Genomic DNA, 23,707 nt, shown 5'->3' with positions numbered 1-23,707 from the left:
AAGTTGCACTTGAATTGGGTTAGAAAGGAACTCTGGTTCACATGGATGGGGAGCCTGTTCCATAGACGGGGTAGTGTCCAGGACATATGCCTATCTCTCCAGCAGGTCCTATTTGTATAACAAGCAAGGTTTAAGTCTTTAGAATGGGAATTCTGGTGCTGTTTGTTTTGTGGATATACAGGAGGTCCATCAGAGTGGAGTCTGATAAAGCCCTGTATGATAGGCATAGATTTCCCCTCAAAAGCCTGTAGGAGACAGAATACAAAGATAGGGCCTTGAGACGGTCTGCATAGAACATTTTACTTATGCCCTTGCATTCTTTTAGTGAGGAACCTCTGTGGATGTTTCAATTGTTGGATATGTCTGGTTAGGTACATGCCAAAGGGGGCATTGTACTCAATGATAGGCCTGATGAATGCCGAATACAGTGGAACAATGACTTCCTTGGATTTAGATACCATAACTTTGTTTATAAGTTGCGCAACATAGAATGATTTCATCACCACTGCAGACATGTGATGGTCAAAGGCTAGATTACTATCTATGTGGGTCTCTAAGTCCCTGACTACTGGGTCATCTCTAAGGGGTCTGTTGTCAATATGATAGTTGCCAGGGATGGATGACTTCCCAAAGGATACTATTATGCATTTCTTGGCATTTAGTTTAGTCCATAGCTCTGACATCAGTTGTTTGTCTGTGTCAGCCCCTCCTGGACAGTATTTGTGTCAGTGGGAGATTCAATGACAGCTCCAGGTTTAGCTGTAGGTCCAGGTTTTATTTTTACTTCAAAGGAGACCATTTTTTGGCATGACCTTACCAGGGAAGGCATTACAGTAGGGGATATAGGTTCAAGGGTTCATAGATTGGTACTAGGCTATCGGCCCTAGGGCCTATACAAGCCTAGCCATAACAATTCCCTGGATATTTCTTCATACAATATTTACTTCCCTGGACCCCTGTCTAGCAGGGTGACTGATGTGATCCCCGGGGTGAATTTCCTATCTCCCATCCAATCGTCAAGGTTCCTTTTGAAGAGGGCCAAGGAGGCACTCTGCTTGACATGTATGGGCAGTCTATTCCAGAGTATGGGGAGTCTCTGGGTCAGGAACCTATCCCTCCAGCATGTTTTGTTCATTGTGATGACAAGGTTTAGATCCCTGGAGCATGTGGCTCTGAGGGATTGGGATTTCTTTAAGTGGAGCATGTCCAGCAGCTCAGGGTTTGACATGGCCTTGTATGTTAAGCAGTGATTGCCTCTGAGTAGACGATATGCCACAGACTATAGCTGGAGTTATTTTAGATAGTCAGCGTAGGACATCTGCTTTAGGCCTGTGATTCTTTTAGTGAGGTATTTCTGCTGCTGTTCCAGCTGTTGCAGATGTCTTGTGAGGTACATACCAAACGGGGCGTTGTACTCTATAATGGGTCTAATGAGGGATGAGTACAGTGGGACAATGACCTCCTTTTTTCTGAATGAAAAGCCCTTATGCAACACTCTCCCATATTAGTGAGGACCAGATCCACTATGGTTGCACCCCTGGTTGTTGTATTGACTATCTGGTCCTGGGAGTTTGTGTTTACAAAATCCAGGAATCTCTGTGCATGTATGTTTGGTTTCATATAGGATTCCCAGTTAATAGTGGAGTAATTAAAGTCACCCATGATATGGTATTGGGTTGGATGGTTAGTGTTTCTAATAAGTTTAAGTATATGGCATGGGTTTCCTGGGTCATAAAGGGGGACCTATAGCTTGCAAGGAAGTGGTATTGGATTTTGCCTATGGTGGTCTGAACATAGAGCAGCTCAAGTGCAGTTTCCTGTTTGACCAGCCGTGAAGTATATTTATTTTTTATGTAAATAGAGACACCTCTACATTTAATCCCTGCCTGTGAAGTAGCTGGCCTACATGTGTGGAAGGCATTATAACCTTGCACTGTTGGTGTGCTGTCCATGGCTTTAAACCCTGTCTCAGTAACCACACAGATGTCAGCTTTCTCCAGGGTAAAGAGAGCTTCTAGGGAATGGAGTTTTTTGTTTGGACTCCTAGCACTGAGCAGTAATACCTTTAGATTTTCTTGGTTTTGATTTGCTATGTTGGAAGTACTTTCAGTTTGGCATTGCCTAAAAAAGGCACTATGGGGGAAGACAATGTTTTAGCTAATATTCGAAAGCTTACAGGGAAGAGGTGTAGACCATCCCTGACACAGCATCGTGGTCTGTTGGTCATCTCCTTCCATGCTGACAAATATTGCACCCCCATAGAATGACACCGGAAACTAATTCAGTTATTAAAGTCAATAATCTTTTGTTCGTATTGTAGCATCATCCTTGGAGAAGGTAAAATGTTGCTCAATGCTAGGCTCATACCAGCCTGAGACACATATTCCAAGAGCTCCATGATGTCTTTCTTCATATAGTCTAGGGAGGTACATCTTAGGTCATTTACTCCCACATGGACTATGACTGATTCATATTGGTAATTGTGATCAAATGACCTGAGAGTGTATAATGTGTGGTGTATCCCAGCCCCTGATAAACAACTGACTATGACTTTCTCCTTACTCAGGCTGGTGAGAGAGACATCAGTGTGTCTCACGATGGAGTCTCCAATGACTAGAATGTTGGATTGTGTGGTGGCTTGCCTCATGGGCTTGGAGGTAGAGGCTCCTTGAGATATAGCTCTATGTGTTGATGTGGGTGTTGTTTTGAAAGAGCGCATTTGGGGCTGCTGGGGGTATTTGTTATGTGTACTTTGTCTATGAAGTCTTTGTGGTTTAAGAAGACTATATTTGCATGTCTCAGCATATGTGGATTGATATGTCTGCTTTGAACGTGTTACTGTACATCTGAGCAAGTTATGAAGTAGCCATAATGGACACCAAGTTTGAGCTCATAGAAGCTCATAAGTTCATTTGATACCAGTATTCCTTGCACTAAAAGTTGCTAATTAACTTTATCATCATGCCACTGAGCCTTAGGCGACATCAGTTAATTTATTTATTCTTTATTGATCACGTTAGTCTCACTAAGCTAGTGACCTCTTTTCAGGGAAGACCCAAGGTGGTATTTACACTGCTAGGGAAATATGACCAGGCTGTCAGGGAACTTCCCACACTCTTTTCAATAAGTGCTGTGGGAACTTTCACATTCACTTGAGCTACCACCAAGTCAAACAGATAGGACCTTGGTTTAAAGTCTCATCCAAAAGATGAGACAATCAGAAGTTCAGCACCCCCCTTACTCTATACTGCAGTGTCAGCTATCCAACTACCTAGTGTGGTGTAGGAGAAGAACGCAGACTTTTCTACACCAAAGGCAAGTGCACTATCTTTTGCTCCACAGACAGTCTGGAAAGATTTGGGCTTTCAAGGCATCAGTCCTTTTTATAGTGTAAAACATTTGCCATAAACGAATCAGTGAGATGTACCTAAAACATACAAACATGCAGTTAGGTTCCCTTATAGCACCCATAGATACTTTGACAATAAATGACTTGAGGCCCTGCCTCTAAGAAAACTTTGCTTGGTTCCAAGACATGCCAGAGACAATAAGATTAAATGGATCATGTACAAAAAGGTCTGAGGCAGTGTCCACCAATGAATACCTGGTGGGCATACCTCTCACATAATACAGCTGAGGTCAGCTCAGAACATCTACTTGTGCAACAGCAAAGAGGATGGCAATTGCTTGTCACAGAAGTATTCCACTGACCTACTCATGGACATCAGCTGTGAATGAAGCTGTCAAGTAAAAAGATAGTCTTACAGGCAATAAACTTAAGCAACCATCCTGATTCACTTATGAGCTACCAAGAGACCAAGAATTCTACAAGGACAATAGTTATAGAGGATTGATTTATGTTATGGGGAATTTATAGAGGCCCAGGTGAAATACTTCACCTGACAGATCTGCAAAACTATTTCTGCCAGATAAGAAAAATGCAAGGCTTCACCCATGTTGTAATAAGTAGGGGTGAGGCATTGCCACTTTTGTAAAAATAATTGATTCTCAATTAGGGTTCCTTGGAATCCTGGGTTCCTCTAGTATTTTATATGGTTTCTTTGACAAGTGTCTCTTAATGATAAAAATATGAATGACTACTATCAGTGGGAGTCATGCAGAATTGCATGTGTGTCTGTCCTCACCTCATCTGTGGCGTCAGCAGCTGTGTAGTAATCATCAATCACAAGAGTTACAATACCAGCAGAACACGTATAGTGCTTTTGTAAATGTGGCCAATTCCTTTGGTAACCTCAGGATCATTTAAACATGAGTTCTAATTCAACAATTGCAGCAGTATCAATATGTCTTGTGATTAGGATCTCCTATTACAAATTAATACACTACCACTGCCTGAACATTTGCTGATATAAACTTATGAAACAGTACGTCCATTGAACCTGTGGCTGACAGCATAACATAATGCAACAAAAGCATTTTTTTTGGAGGTCATGACCCCCTAGCAAGAGGCATTTCTTTCTACATATTTCAGTTGCAAAACTTCAGGAAAAGAGAAACACCCTGCAAGAAAGAAAACAATATTCTTACGTATGTCAGACTAACAGTACAGAAAACAAATGTTGAAATATTCAAGTCATTTAGGGACTATACTGTATGGAAAGTTGTGATCATGGAGTCTAAATTCTGAGGGAAGCTTTTGTCACTGTTTCCTTGTTTAAAACTTAAAATGCACTAATGCTATTTACATTTTTTCAGTGCAGTTGTCATATAATTTATAAATATAGAACTCATACAAAATTACTTAAATTAGCTGATCACAGCATGTAGAATGAATAGGGTTCTTATGTTAGTACTGATAGCTTCTATGGTTTTTGACAGCCCAGAAAGAAAAGCACTGGTATAATTTGCTGGAAGAACAAAATAACATTTGTAACACACTCTTAACTCAACGAACATGTACTCTTGTCAGAAGTGTTTTCTGTAGGGGGTACAGAGATCACACCACCACACACACACACACACACACACACACACACACACACACACACACACACACACACACACACACACACACACACACACACACACACACACACACACACATTTCCTGTGCAGAAGGCAATGGCCACTGCACATTCTGCCAAATATAATTAACTCTCAGTTCACTTCATCTTAGAGCAAAATACTATTCCCATCTCTTGCAGCAACTTCAAAGTACTGGCAGGGTGACCTACTGACATAGTCAGACAAACACTGATAGAGCACACACTCTCACACACACACACACACACACACACACACACACACACACACACACACACACACACACACACACTCTCTCTCTCTCTCTCTCTCATGTGCACATGCACACATTCAAGCTGGTTCCTAGAGGTAAAGCCTCAGAAGTGTTGCCCATTTTTTCAAGCTCTGAGAGGCAGAATAATATGGCTGAGAAGAGACATGAATCAAAATTATAATGAACTGATAATGTTTTATCAATTTTTTTGTAAGACCTGCATATGAACTAAAAGAAATGGGAGTGCAAATGCATTAAGAAATGCAGAAATGCAAGGGGTGGTGGAAATATATATCTTGATATGTGTATGTGGAGGTGCTGTCTAAACTGTGGAAACTGTTTGAGCTCTCGATAATCAAGTGTCAGTTTTACACCCCAGTCATTCCAGAATCCTGTATATCATTCCTGAAGAAAGCTTAGATCCCTTACATCAGTAGCCGCAGAGGAGACATTGGAACACATCCTCTCTGTCGGTGTTAATCTTTGAAATAAAGCTGATGTTCCTTTTTGTAATAAATTAAACAGCCTGGCAGTCTTCAACCTTCAGTAGCCTTCCTACTATAGATCCTTCACATTGCCCACTGTCAAGCCCACATTTTAGCCTGGCGCTGTGGCACCAACTTCTTCCAGAACAAAGCCTAAGTTGAGTTCTGTGCAGCTTACCATAACATGAGACAGCACAAACACATTATGCTGAATTTTCCCAACAGACATTTTTTTATTTTGTATTCATGGTTTTGATGTTATCTGAGAGACCTAAAACTATGTACTCTCCCACTGACATTTTCCAGTCCCAAAACTATGTACAACTTCAATATGCTTATGCAGCTCTGTCTGAATGGTGTATTTTTTTTTGTTTAGTATCATCTCCTACTTAGCTCAGAACATTCTATATGACAATCATAACTTTCTCTCTTTTCAGCTAGCAGTTATCTGGCTTCATAGCCAAGTGTGGGGCCTCCTCTTCAATGCATAAAAATCTTATGATAATGAGGATGAAAGATTGTGCAACCGGCTGAGAGAAGGAGAGATATCTGGGGTGGCTGGTGGCCAAAACAATCATGCAGAAGGCTGTTTCAAAGTTTTAACAATGTCCTAGCAATCCCCAGGCTTTATGTGTGCAATTATCTCTATTGATTCCAGTATAGAGATGGGCCTTTTAGGGGGTGAGAGAGGGGTAATGTTAGCACTGAACCTATCTGCCAGGATGTTGGCAATATCAGTTGGTTCTGTATATTCAGTGCCATTGTGCCGTAACTCAGAGCAGATCTGAGTGTTGCCATTGAGATTCTTGACATAGCTATAGAATGCTTTGTGGTTGTCTTTAGAGTCAGTGGTGATTTTGTTTTCATAACTAGCTTTGGAGGATTTTATGAGGAATCTCAGCTTCTTACTGAGGCTGACCATGGAGTCCTCCAATCATGGGATTTTACTCTTATTTGCAACAGTTTCTTTCTTCTGTTGTAGTTTGTTTATGGCAGGGGACCACCAGATTGGCTTCCTTTTTTTGGAGGATAGCATCTTGTTTCAGTTAGGGATTGCATGATCCATTCACTCGTGTAAGTGCTTATAAAGTGCATTTGTGTAGGATTCGGCAGTCATACCTCTATTGTTCATTAGCATGGGTGTCGTGAAGTTTGCCATTTCTGTCTTAAGAAGCTTGAAGTTGGCTTTGGAGAAATTTTTTACGGTGGTTTCCCTAATGGGGTGGGGTGGGATGTGGATGTCTATGGTGATTATCTTCTGGTCAGATCTGGCCAACGAGGAATTGACCTCTGGTGTGGAACACCAGTTGCTCATGTTGGTAATGACCAGGTCTAGGATATTGCTGCCCCTGGTGGGGGTATGGATAAGTTGATCCAAGGCGTTGGAATTTATGAATTCCAGAAAATGTTGAGCACAAGAGTTGGTACATGAGTAGTTTTCCTAGTTAATGGTGGGGTAGTTGAAATCACCCACTATTAGGGTGTTAGGTTGTACCCTAATATTTTCCAGTGTATCATGAAATGAGGAGTGGGAATCCTGGGGCATGGTGGGGGATCAGAAGCAAGCTACAATTTGGATTGTGGTCTTGCCCAGAGTTAGTTGCACTTGGATAACCTTGAATGCATTATGCTGAGCAACTAGTCTGGAGGTGTGGATATCCTTAATGAATATGGACACACCTCCGCCTTTGGTGTTTCGGTCCAAGTTACATGGCCGAAAAGTGTGGTATGTGTTATAGCCTGGTAGTGCTGGGGTGCTCTCTGGAGCTTTGAACCAGGTCTCAGTCACTGCACAGATATCGATGATCTCCATTTTAAGGAGTGCTTTGAGTGAGTGCATTTTGAGATTTAGACTTCAAGCATTGAGTAGGATTACCCTCACTTTTTGCTTGCCTGTTCCTGTTACGGTGGTGAATTTGTCATTTGAACCTTGCCTAAAAAAGGCACTATTGGGGACATAAATCAGAAGAAACAAACCCAACCAGATGCTTAACAATTGTAGAAAATTTCTAGTTAATACCTCACACACAGTGAAACTAGCTGGAAAAGTATATGCAAACAATAAAAGTGCTATAAATAACTCGTAAAAATAAGCAAAAAAACAGGCTATTTAATGTTATATATCACAGATCACTTGGCTCAGTGCCTTCCTCAGTTTATCTCAGTGTGAAATGGCAGAAACACTCACAAGTTTACTTCTTAAATAACAAAGCTGAAACCTGAAACAACTTTAAAAAAAAGTTTGAAAGAACCAGTTAGGTGCTTACTCCAAGCCATAGTCCAGGTAACCCAAATCAGCCAATGACCATAAACAATTCACTCTCACTGAAATGCTATACTAGCTTTGGCTAAACTACAATGGCCTAGAACATGTGCTCAGACATGCAGCCTCCACTAACAAACAACTAGGCCCAAAGCACAAGGCTGAATATGGACAATGCTACACTACTTAGGTAGAAAAAAAAATTGCAGAAATATTTAAACAAATAAAGGAGAAAGGAGACTCTAGAGAATGCTTTTAACTGCAAACAAGTTATATGGTACATTCCTTAGCAGGAAATCAGAACAAACAAACCCAACCAGATGCTTAACAATTGTAGAAAAATTTTAATTAATACCTCACACACAGTGAAACTAGCTAGAAAAGTATATGAAGACAATAAAAGTGCTGTAAATAACTCAGAAAAATAAGCAAAAAAAAAAAACTGGATCAATGGTCAGCATAGGGAGAAAGGGCCAATATAAAAAATAGTAAGCACCGAATAATAACTCCGACACTCTGCCCCTTCCCAAAGCCACATTGTATATTTTTCATGTTCTTCCTTCAGCAGTCAACCCCAAGATTTTTATTTTCCATGAGAAAAAAGCCAAACAACTCCTCTAACTTTGAGGTTTTATCACTTGTTTTACTGTCTTTTTAGATGTATCTATCATTTTAACACTGAAAGACGTGTTCTTAGATACTGCAGTGGACAGCTATGATATTTCATTAATACCATTTCTAACAAGCTTGTATAGTTAAATTACGATGTGTCTTCTCTTCTGAATCAGAAACAAGAGCACACCCACCATTACCAGCATCTCTGCTAGTGAAAAGAGTACCTTTTCCTCCATCTCTTCCTCCACCTTCCTCTCCTGCGTTTTACCCCACCAACTCCATATTCTCATTCACAGTCTTCCTCCACCTTCCTCTCCTGCGTTTTACCCCACCAACTCCATATTCTCATTCACGGTCTTCCTCCACCTTCCTCTCCTGCATTTTACTCCGCCAACTCCAGATTCTCATTCAAGGTCTTCCTCCACCTTCCTGTACTGCATTTTACCCCATGAACTACATATTCTCATTCACGGTCTTCTTCCACCTTCCTCACCTGCATTTTACTCCTCCAACTCCATATTCTCATTCACAGTCTTCCTCCACCTTCCAGTCCTGCGTTTTACCCCACCAACTTCATATTCTCGTTCATGGTCTTCCTACACCTTCCTGTCCTGGATTTTACCCCACAAACTCCATATTCTTGCTCACGGTCTTCCACCACCTTCCTCACCTGCATTTTACTCCAACTCCATATTCTTGCTCACGGTCTTCCTCCACCTTCCTCTCCTGCATTTTACTCTGACAACTCCATATTCTTGTTCACGGTCTTCCTCCACCTTTCTCTCTTGCATTTTACCCCACCAACTCTATATTCACATTCACGGTCCTCCTCCAACTTTCTGTCCAGCATTTTACCCCAGTAGCCCCATATTCATGTTCACGGTCTTCCTCCACTTTCGTCTCTTGTGTTTTACCCCACCAACTCCATATTCTTATTCACAGTTCCAGCCTTTCCTTAGACTTCTGCTTATGGAGGCCGTAAATCAGGATGGTATCTGTTACTTGGCTCACACCTCTTATTATTACTGCTGTTCTTCCTGATACTCACATTACAACAAGACATGAAACACTCCATTGCTTGTCCTTTTTCAAAATGTTAAGTGGACATTCTTTTTCTTTCCTTAACACCTGAACAGCAATATATGGTGATCCACACAGGGCAACCTTAGAATTCCCTTATCTTTTGCCTATGCACAGCTCAACCCTGCGTGATGCCACACACAGACTTCCTTCTCATGATCCCCCCAAACACCTACTCCCTTACAAACACACATGTTACATTGCAATTTGTACTGTATATTGTAGTATTCTGTCATGAAATGCAAGGTGTTAAAATGGAATTATGAACTCGGTGACAAATATGAAACATAAAGTAGAAATTAATGGTGAATTGCCCAAGAAAAGAAAAGAAAAGAAAGTATATTTAGCTATAAAAATTCATCCTGCTCAGAGTTATTGCATGTCCTCTTCGGTATAACTAAGTCTAGTACAACAAAAAAGAGTTGGCACTCTTACACTTTCATAAGGGATACATCTGGTGATAAGATACAGGCTGGGTAAAGTGGATTTCCAGAAGGAAAGATACCAAGAATATCAAGGAATAATCATGACTACTGAATGCAAACATGCAGTATTTTAGGTCTGGGTTAGCCCATGGGCAACAGAATCTTGGGTTCCACAGAGGTGGTATTAAGACATGGGACTCAGTCATCTTTATTCTACTGTATTACGTAGTGCAGACCCACACCAGAAATGATTTATATAGTTTTATAGATTTTACAGGGTGAAGGATATAAAGTTAATGGAAAATCTGCAGCTTCATAAAGTTAATGGAAAATCTGCAGCTTCATGCTACCAAAATGTGAAGTATTGCAAACAATGCCATAGACACTAGACATGTACACATTAAAATAAATAGATGGGGGGTGAAGTGACTGGGCTGAAATTCATTAAGAAATTGTGAAACTGAAGGAAAGTGATAACTGAAAGTCAAAAGGACTAAGGTGAAAGGCAAAAAGACTAAATCACCCAGGGATTCAGAAACAACCCTAACTTTTTAGCAGTAAAAGCTGCAGGTAAAAGGGCCTGTTTACATGATGTGGAATTAGAGATTCAGAGATAAGTTAGACACAGTGAGGAAAGATCATATTCTTGGCTAATTTGCATGTCTCTGAATCATTTTAACTACTGTGCAAATCAGCACATTCCTGTTGTAGTTAGCAGCCTGTGCATAACATTGGCAAAGGCACTCCCCTCACTCACTCTCCTCCATACATATGTACTTTCAGATGCTCATACACACACACACATACACATACACACACACACACACACACACACACACACACACACACACACACACACACACACACACACACACACACACACACACACACACACACACACACACACACACACACACACACACACACACACACACACACACACATGCATCAACATACCTCATGAGAGTCCATGAGTTGATAGAATGCCCCTAATGTCTCTTATTTTTTCTCTCCCCTTGTATGTCACAGATAATTACAGTCAGTCAATAATGCCAGATATCACAGTTTTGTTCTTCTTATTGCTCAGAAAATGCACTGCAATGCTAGACCTGTTGCTCCCTCCCTAGTAACTCACTAACTCTTGCAGTCATCGAATAATGCCAGACATTAGAGTTTCATACTTTCTATTATATCAAAAACATCCTTTTATACTAAGTGGTCCATCAGTGTAGCAGGTTTAAGTGCGAAGGGTTTAGGGTTTGAAAGATATTACCATCTTTCACTTTCAAATATTTTTCAAGAGTTAAGTCGTATTTTAGATGTATTTCTGGTGTGTTGTGGTGCAGTATAGGACTGACATACTGTATGTCAGAGCCTAAAGAACAGGGTTTGAATCTTTTTAAGTGTCTTTTTGTATCTCTGGCTTCTAGTGTTCCTCCCACTCACATCTTTTTGGCTGCAAAAGTATATTCCACTAATCTTTACATGCATTTAGGGCTTGAGATAAAGAGGGATCCCTGGTGTCCAGTGTTCCTCCCAATGCTACAGGATGTGTTTTTTTAGTACAGGTATCACACACATACACACACACACACACACACACACATACACACACACACACACACACACACACACACACACACACACACACACACACACACACACACACACACACAAACACACTCACCTAAATGCCATTCTTTCCTCTAGGTACAATAGAACATGTACCCACACATACATACATACATGCAAATAGAGCCCTTGCAAACATTCCAGCAAACTTCTTGGCTCTTAGCGCAAATGTAATGGGTGAACATGAGCTTTTGGTCATGTGAGTGACCGATGTACCTTATACAGCCAAGTGATTCTGTGAAATGCTTAGCTGAGTAAATGCTTTATGACATAAACTGCTACCTTAAAAATGCCTCATTAGCATTTTTAGTAGGCCAGTGAAAAGATTTTATTTAGTTAGTTAGTTGTGTATTTATATATCTATATCTATATCTATATAATATATGTATATATATATATATATATATATATATATATATATATATATATATATTCTTATCTAGTTGTATGTTTACATATATACATATATGTGTATATATATATATATATATATATATATATATATATATATATATATATATAAATATATACATATATATATATACATATATTTATATATATATATATATATATATATATATATATATATATATATATATATATATATATATATTTATATACACCAAAAAAGCACTTTCACTAAAGTGTGCAAAAAAAATTAAAAAATAACAAAATTAAAAAACACATATAAATAAGGATCCCCTTCTAAAGATCAAAGTTTAAAAACTTCGAACATCAAAAGGTTGAAACCAGAAGATCAAAGGTTTGTAACTTCCAATGTTTTGAATGGAGATCACTGTACAGCGAGGAATAGGATGCTTACCATTTTCCTCACTGTACTGTCATCTCACAGTTGGTATATTTTTTAGCAGGAGGAGTGGTGGGTATATGGGCTTCCCCTCCTGCAAAAACATTAAAAACATTGTTTTTATTTTTTTTTATTTTCGTTTTTGAAATTTCAAAACTTCAGTCTTCTGGTCTCCGCCTTTTGAAGTTTGAAGGTATGAAACCTCGAACTCTGAAGCAGATTCATATATATATATATATATATATATATATATATATATATATATATAGGTTCATAGGTTCATAGGTTTGTACTAGGCTATCTGCCCTAGGGCATTTATAAGCCTAGCCAGAGTGTGTGTGGCTTTCACCACCCCTTAGGATGAGAATACTACGCCCATTTAGGGTTTAGTTTACTGTGCCTCTGTCTAGTAGTGACACAGAGATGACCCCCGGGGTAAACCTACGATCTCCCATCCACTCGTCAAGACTTCTCTTGAATAGAGTCAGTGAGGGGCTCTGCCTAACATGGATTGGGATTCTGTTCCAGAGTGTAGGGAGCCTCTGGGTTATAAATCTGTCCCTCCAGCACGTCCTATTTATTTCTGTGTTGAGGTTTAAGTCTCTTGCTCTCGTGGCTCTGATGGATTTGGATTTTTTGAGGTGGAGCATGTCCATTAATTCAGGATTGGACATGGCCTTGTACGTTAGGCACAGGTCACCTCTGAGTAGGCGGTATGCGACTGAATAGAGCTGGAGTTTTTTCAGTCGGGCAGCATATGACATATGTTTAAGACCCTTTATCCTCTTAGTGAGGAACTTTTGGGGTCTTTCCAACTGCTGCAGGTGTCGGGTAAGATACATCCCAAATGGGGCATTCTACTCAATCATTGGCCTAATAATAGATGAGTACAGGGGCACAAAGACCTCTCTTGATCTAGATATGAAACCCTTCATGATAAGGTGGGCAATATAGAAGGTCTTCCTAACCACTTTGGCAATGTGAGTGTCAAATGAGAGGTTACTGTCAACCTGGGTCCCTAGGTCCCTGATTACCTCTTCCAGATTTAATGGATTACCACCTATGTGGTAATTTGTGGGTACCTTGTTTTTCCCAAAGGGTATGACTATACATTTTTTGGCGTTAAGCTTAAGGCCATGGCTCTGGCACCAATTATCCGTTTCTATGAGTCCTCTCTGAAGGATGTTTGTGTCCGCTGGAGTATCAATTATGGCACCCAGTTTGCAGTCATCTGCGAACTTTGTCAGCCACAATCCTCCTATGTTTGCCTGTACCTCGGAAAAATAAATGCCAAACAAGAGGGGTCCCAGGACTGAGCCCTGTGGGACACCGCTTGTGACTGGCTTAGAGTCTGACATAGCTCCAGCAACTCTGACCCTGTGGGTTCTGTCCTTGAGCCAGTTTGCAACCCATCTCGTAACATATAGGTTTACATTTAAGCTGGTGAGTTTGTCTATGATGCCCGAGTGTGGTATTGTGTCAAAGGCTTTTGCAAGGTCAAGGTAGGCTGTGTGAACTGCCTTACCTTCATCAATGGCCTTAGTGATGGTTTCAAAAAAGTCGACCAAGTTCAAAAGGCAGGATCTGCCCTTGACAAAGCCAAATTGGGTAGGATCCAATGTTTGTAGGTCCCCAATGTCTTTGTTTATGAGCTCCATAATGATTATCTCCATAGCTTTGCAGACCAGGCTCGTCAAGCTCATGGGGCGGTAATTTCCAGGGTCCGTAGAAGCACCACCTTTGTGAAGTGGGACCACTTTTGCCGTACGCCACTCTTTGGGTATGTATCCTGTAGTAAGGTTAAGATTAAACAGCAGCCTTATGTTTGGATTTAGTTCCTCTTGGAGTTCATGTAGCACACAGCCCGGGACACCGTCTGGTCCCATTGATGCTGTGTTTTTAGCTTTAGAGAGGGCGTCTCTCACCTGGGCATCTGAGATGTTAGGGAGGCTACACTTTGCTGGGATAGTTATTTCTCCTTTTGGGGGGGAGGGGGAGGTGAAATTTGCACTGAACCTATCTGCCAGAATTTTGGCAATGTCAGTGGGTTCAGTGTATTTATTATCATTTTGGACTAACTCTGAGCATATCTGGGAGTTTCCACCCAGGTTTCTAACATAGCTAAAGAAGGCCTTGTGATTGTCTTTTGTGTCTTTTGCGATTTTTCTTTCAAAGTTGGCCTTGGATGATTTTATGAGTGATCGTAGTTTTATATAGAGAGTGAGAGGGAGATTTATATATATATATATATATATATATATATATATATATATACGCCAAAACCTTTAAACCCAAACTGCCTTCAAAACAACTGAAACTGGATTTGCCAAAACCACCTCTTTCTCAATGCAAATAAATCAATGATTCTGCTATTCGCTCCCACAAAGACCCTCTTCTATGATCAAAACAACTTCAAAGTCTATAGTCAAACCAACTCACCTATAGAAGTAGTCCCCTCTACCAAACTACTTGGCATTACTGTAGATGAACACCTCAAGTTTGATATTCATATTCAACAAAATATTAAGAAAACCCACCAAAAGCTAGGTATGCTGTATAGGAATAACCACTTTCTTTCCAACTCTACCAGTCAAACTCTGGGCTCTACTTATCTTCTTCCTTCCTTATTATACGAAGCCCCTCTCCTAACCAACCTGTCCTCCTCTATCACCTCTAAACTAGAAAACTGCTACAAAAATTTCTCCAAAGCCAACTTCATGCTTCTTAAGACAGAAGTGGTGAACTTCATGACACCCATGCAGATGGACAATGCAGTTCTGAATACTGAATTGTACACAATTGCACTTTATAAGCACCTACATGAGTGCATGGATCATGCTATCCTAAACAGAACCAAGACGCTATCCTCCAAAAAAGGAAGCCAATCTGGTGGTCTCCTGCCATAAACAAACTGTACAACAGAAGGAAGAAACTCTTGAAAAAGAGAGTAAAATCCCACAAGTGGATGAGTTCCCTGGTCAGCCTCAGTAAGAAGCTGCGATCCCTGATAAAATCCTCCAAAGCTAGTTTCGAAAACAAAATTGCTACTGATTCTAAAGACAACCCCAAAGCATTCTATAGCTATGTCAAGAATCTCAATGGCAACACTCAGATCTGCTCTGAGTTACAGCACAATGGCACTAAATATACAGACTCAACTGATATTGCCAACATCCTGACAGATAGGTTCAGTGCTAACTTTACCCTCCTCTCACCCCCTAAAGAGCCCATCTCTATACCGGAAGAATGCAAAGTTCCTGTAATCACGGCTGCACAGGTAAAAAACACACTCTCCAAAGCCAAGAACACAGCATCCATGTGACCAGACAACATTCCAGGCTGCATTCTACATGAACTACAGAACGAACTGGCACCCCAACTATGTACCATGTTCAATCAAAGCCTCACCTCAGGCTTTGTGCCTGCTGAATTGCACACAGCAACGGTTAACCCATTCCACAAGGGGGGAGCCACCACGGACCCCGGGAACTACATCCCCCTTAGCCTGATGAGCCTGGTCTGCAAGGCCCTGGAACATATCATCATAGAACTTATAAACAAAGACATTGGTAAACTCCAAACTCTGGATCCCACCCAGTTCAGGTTTGTAAAAGGCAGATCATGTCTCCTAAACCTGATAGACTTCTTTGAAGCAGTCACCAAAGCTGTAGACAAGGGTAAGGTGGTTCACACAGCCTATCTAGATCTTGCCAAGGCTGTCAACATCACCATCCACTCTGGAATTAGAGATAAACTCACTAAACTAGGTATAAATCCCTATGTCACAAGATGGGTGGCCAACTGGCTCACTGACAGAACCCACACTGTGAAAGTAGCAGACTCAAAATCTGACTTCAGACCAGTGACAAGTGGAGTACCACAGGGTTCAGTCCTGGGTCCTCTCCTGTTTGGTATCTTCTTCTCTGAAGTAAAGGCTAACACAGAAGGTCTTTGTCTAATGAATTTCACAGATGACTGCAAACTAGGAGCCATAATCGAAACTCCTAATGATGTGGACATCCTACAAAAGGGACTCACTGAGACAGATGCTTGGTGTCAAAGCCATGGCCTCTAGCTCAGTGCTAAAAGTGCATTGTCATCACCTTTGGTAAAAACTCTGTATACATGAACTACAACATAGGCGGTAGTATACATAACACCGAAAGTGTAATAAGATACCTTGGGACACAGGTGGACAGTAGTCTCTCCTGTGATAATCACATTGCCACAGTAGTCAGGAAATCCTCCTCATCACAAAAGGTTTCTAATCCAGAAAAAAAGAGGTCATTGTTCCCCTCTACTCATCACTCATTAGACCCATTATAGAGTACAATGCCCCTTTTGGTATGTACCTCACAAGACATCTACAACAACTGGAAAGGCCACAGAAATAACACACAAAGAGGATTACCAGCCTCAAACAGATGCCCTATGCAGACCGTCTCAAAAAACTCCAACTTTACTCTGTCGCATATCGCCTACTCAGAGGTGATCTCTGCCTAACATACAAAGCTATGTCAAACCCAGAGCTGTTGGACATGCTCCACTTAAAGAAATACCAATCCCTCTGAGCTACACGATCTAGGGACCTAATCCTTGTCACCACAATAAACAGAACATGCTGGAGGGATAGATTTTTGTTCCAGAGACTTCCCATACTCTGGAACAGACTACGTATCTATGTCAAACAGAGCTCCTCATTAGCACTCTTCAAGAAAAATCTTGATGACTGGATGGGAAATAGGAAATTCACCCTGGGGATCACCTCTGTGGCTCTGCTCGACAGTGGCACAGGAAAATAATTTTCTTGGGTGGCAAAAGCCAGGGTACCTTTTTGGCTGGGCTTGTATAAGCCCGAGGGCTGATAGCCTAGTACCTACCTATGAGCAAAATCTCTAAATCTACCTCTAAATCTAAAAATACCACCCATTACTGCCTAACCCTACAATCCCTGAATTTGCTTGAACTCCCAAACTACCTAGACTATCTCCAACTGACTACTGCACATAGACTCATATTTCACCCAACAAAATATCCCACTCTAACTAACATCCTTCGTCCTTATACACCCAACAGAGCTCTCAGATCTGAAAATCAGAACTTAATTACTATCCATAAACCTAAATGCCCTGCTGGCCATCTTCTCCTATCTTTCTCACTAGGCAAAAATGGAATTCCCTTCCCTTCACACTAAGAACCATACCAAACTCAGAAAACTTCAAAACCCAACTATTCAAACACCTGTCCACTAAATGGAAATGTACCTGCCTTCACCCAACCTAATCCAAGGGGGTTCATGCTCTGGTTCCCAAGCTCTACAACTCTCATAGTTATCTTCCTATGAGCCTATCTAAGCTCTCAACAATTTCTATAGCTTCTCTCTAAGCTTTCACCTCCTACAGCTACCCTCACACAGCCCAACCTTGTAAATATTGTAAATAGCATTCTACTGTTGATGTGTGTATGTAAAGCGTATTTACATTTTCTTAAAAGGTTTGTATGTAAACTGTTTCCACAGCTAACCCATATCTGTTTTCCTCAAATGAATCTGTGTGATCCCTACATTCAAGCTTAATGAATTTGTTAACTGTGCATGATATTGAATGCATTTAAGAGTAACTATTCTACATAAGATCTTTAATATCAACTATCATTTGTATCTAAATTGTATAATGCATCTTGGAGCTTTTCTCCCCGGGCCTCCACTGAAAAGGGGTCAGTTTGGCCCTGTGGACTTCCCCAGTAATCAAATTGCAAATATCTATCTATCTATATATATATATATATATATATATATATATGGATATGTATCTATATATATATATATATATATATATATATATATATATATATATATATATATATATATATATATATATCTATATAGACACATAGATAAATGCACCCTTAAATAAACTGACAAAGAATACCATGGTGTATATTTCAGCAGAAACATTTAATAATGCTTAAGACAGGTGATAGTATGAAGAGAAAATAGAAGAGGAGGTTCAAAATCACATAGACAATGTTGTGTCTTTTGGCTTTTCCCAGTTAAGGGTCGCCACAGCGGAACTCCGGTCCGCTAATGATTAGTAGTTGATTTTTACATGCCGAGTTACCAGCCCTGATGCACAACCTTCAACAAAGCTACGCACATTCACGCATGTCTCCACGAAGAAGACGCTCTAGCTGAGAAACGAACCGGACAGCGTGAGGTTCAGTAATTTTCTGCAGTCTCCTGATATATTTGTTTGCTGAAAGAATTAACAAAAACTGAGTTAAATGTAATAAAAACATATAGTAGAAGAGGAATTTTAAAGTATATTTCTTTAAAGAATTTAAGGTGCAGAGATATGTATATTATCACAGCGACAGTCAATCACAAAACAAAATCTAAATAAAATGCAAACTGGCTCACTGAAGAAGAAAGCACAGGGAAATACATAAACACATAATTCATAATTTTAAATAAGCAAAAATATAATAATTTCTCTTGAGCTTCTGCTTATGCAGCATTCCAGGAAGAATAAACTCATACCAAAGAAGAAATTGCTTTATTTGTTCTCTCTGCAGACAATACACAATATTATTTCTAATATGTATATCCCTGATTAGTGTCTGCCTTACAATTCAGACTGCATTTCTTCATATAAAATGTTGCAGATGAGTTGTTTGAAATCAAATTTTCAGTCTTTGAATGAACTTCACAGTTAATATTTGATTTTATTCCATCCTAATAGTAAAAAATTCAGCCCATTCAAGTGTATGATCCTGCTATAAACATGGCTGTGAATTATAATCAGTAAAAGAAAACATTAAGAGACATTAGTCATCACAAACACAGATAATGGACCAGCACATTAGAAAATAATCTAGCTGTATATGAACAGGTTCATATTCAAAATATATACCTCAACATCTTAGTCCAAGACACCTGGACAAAGCCCAACAAAATGGGGAGACAAAGACCCAAAATAGGGTCAGCTTTTAAATATTGCTCTTACAAACTTAGAAAGTTGCTAGAGTAACAGGGTTTGCTTTAAGATACATTTTCTGAAGGATTTGAAGTCTGAAACTCAAATGTATGTCATTATTTAGTGACTTCAGTCCTCAGATCATCCTAGTGATTTGCCAGAAAACCACAAATTTTATGAGAAGTCGGACAAAAATATGAGCCAAAAATCTGGACATTCTGCAAAAATCTGTACAGTTGAGAGGTATGCGTACTTGCATGACTATTTAATCAAACACTATTAATTATGTACAGTACAGAGGAGTGAATGAGGCCGAATTATTAGCCAGAACTCGTGCCAAAAGATGATCAGTAAGTTAGTTCATAGGCTAATGTGCTAATTGCCCTGAAATGTTATTTTAAGTCTATCCAACAACCCAAGGTCAGAATTAAACTCTATACCTTGTGCCTATGAGGTGAAGGCCTTAACCATTTTGCCAAATCCACTCAGAAACAGTAAGTCCTTTCATAGATGAACACTAGCCTAACAGCTTTGAATGTCCATTTAAGGCCTACCTAACAACCTGGGGTTAGGATCAAACTTTGCACCTTGCATCTGTAAGGCAAAGACCTTAACCATTATGCAAAATCCAAAGTCATATCATGTGCTTATGTTTCCAATATTCCAAAGTGAACTAGTGAAGGATGTTTGGAGTCAAACCTGTGTCTGTAGTATATAGCTTAGCAGCAGCTCTCTATCATAACTACTAGTCTAATTTATAATAATGTCATTTATAGTGTACATTCAATTCAGAAATAAATCTGCTAGCAAGTGGAGTTGCCATAGTGGTCAAAAATAAAGAACATTTCTGAAATGGTCCATTCATTCATGAATTCTATTTTTTTTACATTCTTTGCCTTTGAAGCATGGCTGTGTACATGTGTAATGAATAACCTGACATATCTTTCATTCAGGCATTAATATATTTTATTGTAGTATTTCCTACAGCTATGTGCAGCTCTTTTGTCACTAGTTCAGAAATATTTTCATAGTGTAATTAAAATACAGTAATAATAATAATAATACCTATTTGTTAAACAGGTAAGGCCACTGGACACACACTCTCTTTTCAGAGGCGACCTGGGAGTAATGTTTGGGTAAGTGACTAGGGCTGAAACAATCAGACCTGTACCCTAGGAACTGCATCTCTCAGCATTTATTCTCTGCACCACCTAACCAAGCCAAATCAGCTGTATGATATAATGCATACATTTAAGTTTTCACACCTAAAACACTGTCAGAGAGCTACTGAAAATACAGCTGCAAAAGTCTGCCTTTAAAATATTCTGTTAAAAAGTAGCTTGTATTTGCACCCATCTCAAACAGATCTATTAGAAGATAAACAGATGCCCCAACTCAATTGCTTTATCCCAGCTGAGTGAACGACTTGATTGGAGAATGTCACATCAAGAGATGTAGATGCTGTGAAATCCCTTGTGTAAACAAAGTTGGCAGAAAACTGCAAAAAATAAAAGTAATTCCTCTTGGCCCAATGGGAAGATACCGGCAAAAGAGTCTGAGCTGGAACAGTATTCACTGCATGTTCATTTCAGTCTATCCACAAACAGACAAGTGATTGCTTCATTACCAAAATCAATATTAGTTACTCAGATAACATCTGCTGCAAAAGACAAAATAATTAGAAACTGCAAACTTTATGCTCTGAACGATATTGCATCAATCAGAGCTTAGCTGGTTAAATCCTAGTAATCCTTCAAGAATACTAGATGTACACAGACTAGAAAAAAGATGGTAGTATGTTCAGAATTCAGCAAATATTTCTAATAAAGTCTTACAGTAACAGTCTCCCATGTGGGAGCACTTTTAATAATTATCAGTGCAGCAGACATGAGTGTTTTAATCCTTTGTAGTTTAAATCCATTAGATGTGAAGAAGTACTATGTCAAAAACTGAATAAATAAAATCCTAAATTAAAAAGAATGTTTAAATAAAGTTTAAGTGTGAATATTAAGTCTCCAAGGGAAATGCCAGAAAGCCAGTATTAATGGCATTTCTCCCCATATTAATCTTACATCTATGGAGAGATTCATGATTGCTCATATGTTATTGACAAATTTGTAAGAGAATCACTCATGAAAAAGGACCAAAATAATGTAAAAGAGGAATTATCGAATGATGGTATACATGCAACAGTATAAGTTTTAAGAAATATAGCTGTTGCAGTCTACTTAAGATTGATAGTAAACAAGGGCAGGTATAGAGCTGTATGGCCATAGCAAAGTACGTGAAGGCTACATGGAATGAGATGTAGAAAAAAGCTCTGTAAAGACATCACTGCACTGCAAAATGATATAGTAGCATTATTTTCATACAGATCCCCCCAAGACTGCAATCAGGTAGAGAAAGTGTGTATATCACAGCTGTCTGGCTTTTTGTGTATAACACTTAAAAGTGTGAATGAAATAACTTCATGGTTGGATAAGACATGCTGTCCATCATTTTTTTTTTATTTTTTATAATCATTATAAACATTATTTTATAAACAGCAAAGACATCCTAAGCAGATAACCAAGCAACAACCACCCCTCAACAATACCCACAAATCACATATCTCACAAAATCAGTGTGCCTCACAGTCACAGCCCTTAAGGCCAAAGAAACACACCAAATACACTTGTTATAGGGGACTCTATTGTCCGGCACACTGACATCCTGCTCACCAGACTGAACAAGGAGAAGGTCACTGTAAGCTGCCTGTCGGGTGCCAGGATCCGCCACATAATGCAAGCACTCGGGTCACTCCAAAGCAAGTACAAGTATGACTCCATCATTGTCCATGCTGGTGTGAATGACGTGAGACGTACCTCCCTGGACTACATGAAAAGAGACATAGAGGAGCTCTCTGACCATGTAGCCCAGGCTGGTATGACCCTGCCCTTGAGTAGCATCTTGCCCTAACCAAGAATGATGCAACAGTATAAAGACAAAATGATCAGTTTCAACAATTGGCTAATATATTGGTGTCATTCAAAGGGGATCCAGTGTCTGTCAGCCTGGGATGACATGCTTGACAAGCCACGTTGCTTCACTAGAGACGACTTGCACCTGTCACCCTTAGACTTTCGTATACTAGCCAAGGCTCTTGCCACCCCCATAGTGCCTTTTTTAGGCAAGGTTCAAAGGACAAACCCACCTCCATAGACAACCCAAAGATAAAAAAACTAAAGGTGATGCTACTCAATGCCAGAAGTCTAAACCTGAAGATGCACGCACTCGAGACTCTCCTCAGTATGGAGAAAATCGATGTCTGTGCAGTAACAGAAACCTGGTTCAAGGCTCCTGAGAGCACCCCAGTACTACCAGGTTATAACTCATACCATGTGTTTTGGCCCCAAAACTCAGACCAAAGCACAAAAGGAGGGGGAGTATCTATATTCATCAAAGATACCTACACCTCCAGGTTAGTGGCACTGCACGAAGCATCGGAAACCATCCATGTGCAACTAACAGGGGCAAAACTGCCTTTCAGTTTGTAGCCTGCTATAGAATGCCCTCCCTATTACAGGAACCCCACTTGGCATTCCTGAGAACACTGGAGAATATGAAGGTCTCTCCAAGCACTATGTTATTGGGTGACTTCAACTACCCAAACATTGACTGGGAAAACTACTCAAGCCCAAACACCCTTGCCCAATGGTTCCTTGAATTTATAAACTCTAACGCAATGGAACAACTGGTCACCACTCCCACAAGGGGGAACAACATATTGGACCTGGTCATCACCAACATGGGGACTCTATGTTCCACACCAGAGGTAAACCTCTCATTGGTAAGATCAGACCATAAACAAATTTCCCTGGACATCCATATCCCGTCCCCAACCCCAGCCAAGGAAATCACTGTAAAGAATTTCTCAAAAGCCAACTTTGCACTTCTCAAGACCGAGGTGGAATCCTTCAAAGCCCCTGGGCCAGAGGATAATACAGCCCAATCCACAGAATCCTTTACAAATGCATTCTATAAGCACCTGCAGGAATGCATGGATCATGCTATCCCAAATAAAACCAAGACTCACTCCTCCAAAAACAGGAGACTGGTCTGGTGGACCCCGGCCATAAATAAGCTATACAACAGAAGTAGGAAGCTACTACATGACAGAGCAAAATCC

Source organism: Protopterus annectens, chromosome 3.part0, assembly GCF_019279795.1.
Source record: "Protopterus annectens isolate FY-2018-M chromosome 3.part0, PAN1.0, whole genome shotgun sequence".
Lineage (NCBI taxonomy): Eukaryota > Metazoa > Chordata > Ceratodontiformes > Protopteridae > Protopterus > Protopterus annectens.
This window is presented reverse-complemented; position numbering follows the sequence as displayed.